The sequence below is a fragment of the Cornus florida genome, unplaced genomic scaffold, assembly GCF_030987335.1.
Source record: "Cornus florida cultivar Cherokee Brave unplaced genomic scaffold, ASM3098733v1 CherokeeBrave_3.0.0_Hap2_scaffold_171, whole genome shotgun sequence".
Taxonomy (NCBI): Eukaryota; Viridiplantae; Streptophyta; class Magnoliopsida; order Cornales; family Cornaceae; genus Cornus; species Cornus florida.
This window is the reverse complement of record NW_026775662.1, coordinates 41151-43181: the sequence shown is the minus strand read 5'-3', so window position 1 is coordinate 43181 and position 2031 is coordinate 41151.

Below are 2031 nucleotides of genomic sequence, written 5' to 3'. Positions count from 1 at the left end.
CCCTGAAGACTCTATTCATTAAGTTCATGAAAACTGCTTGTACGTTAGTCAGTCCGAAAGGCATGACACGAAACTCATAAGAACCATATCTATTGAGAAACACTGTCCTCGGAACATCTTGCTCCTTAACCCGAAGTTGATGATATCCAGATCGCAGATCAATCTTAGAGAAGTATGTATCTCCCTTTAATTAATCAAAAAGATCATCAATTCTGTGCTAAGGATACTTATTATGAATAGTAACTGGTGTCTTCTCGGAGGTTGCACAAAACAATGTACAAACTTTGAGTTTAGAAATTAGTGTCAAGTGGGCACCATAATTTAAATTTGTAAACCGCTTAACACCTATACTATGTAGTATGAGTGAGAAGGGATCATCCCAAGGGAATGAGTTATCGTACTAGCTTGAGAAATCAAAATTAGGGTTAGTAGGTCGAGTGATCAAAATAGTGGTTGGTTGGTTGAATTAAACTAGATGTAAATTAAACTAAAGTAAGCAATAATGCAATAGAGAGAATAAAAGATAGAGAAAGATCTTGGGGTTTAGATATCACCACTAAGCATAGTTTTTCTACACCTTTAATGAATGATTAATGAGGGGAAGAACATGTATTGCAATATAGTGTGTGTGTGTGGTTGTTTCAATGAGCATGGATGACAAATTAAGCATATATTGTCTAAACAATATGGTGGATAGCACAACATATCAAATTAAGCCATTAATCATTTCTTTAAGCTCACAATCCAAACACATCACAAGGTTAGAGATACATGTTACTTGCTTCTCATAACTATAGAATATCAACAACAAGCATGGATTGTCCTCCCATTTAACAACTACACTACAACTAAGCTAATGACATGAAATTAAACTAATTAAACTAAGGGAGAGGCACAATCCATCAAGAAATGAGTATGAACCATCAAATAAACCACAAGAACATAACATTAAGCACTAAGTCTTGACAATCTCTAGATCTATAACATCAACACACATAGACATACATCAATAACACAAGAAATAGAGACAAACACATGAACATCTATTCTAGCATACATAGACATATGGATAGAATGAAATAATCAATTGGAAGCATTAAACCATATAAATCATTGAAGAAACAAGATCTATATATATATAAGTGTCAAGACATGAATCACAATACAAATCCCCTCAAAAATACATAAATCAAGAAGTAGAAAGCATGTTTGGGGCTAACTCTAGCCCCAAGAGGATGTCTAGCCACTCATGGATGATGTCCTCCAACCCTCAAGGGCAAGCTCCATGGAAGAAATTTGCTCCTTGGTTGATGAAGAGTCTCCAATGGTGTCTCTAGCCTCCTCCTCTTCTTTGCTTCCTCCCTAAGAGTTCTCTAAGGTATGGTATGATATGAGATTATTCAATATGATCCTCTATGTTCTATCTTGATACAAAAATTAATCCTTATCCTTATATAGGTAGGTCAAATGACACCCAAAATGAGCTGGAGTCGTACAACAAATATTCCCCAATAATTGGATAAAGGACAACTTTTGTGAGCTGGAAATTAAACTTTTTCACACTAAAGGAAGTTCGATCGATCGAACCTTGGACTTGGATCGATCGAACGTGGCTGAGATCTATCGAACTGAAGTTGGATCGATCCTCAATGGTGGCACCTTTTTAGATAAAAACAAATCTAAGATATTTTGAATATATTTTTGAGAAAAGGACAAAAGTGGTTGGTAGAGTGGTACAACTAGATAAGATCAATTATTTGGATAAAGACAAGAATGTTCGATCGATCGAAGAAAGAAGTTGGATCGATCGAACTTTTGAGATCTTTGAATAGGGACAAACATGGCTCAAATCTATCCTGAAGTGCTGAGATAGATGAAAGTTGGATCAATCAAAATTTTCTTGAGATCGATCGAAGTTGCTGAAATTCCACCCTTTGCTTCCTTTTGCTCTACTTTGCTCCTTTCTTTGATTAATCCCAGAATTACTTCAATTATGCTCTTATTTGGCTGAGTTAGCTTATTTTGGGGATA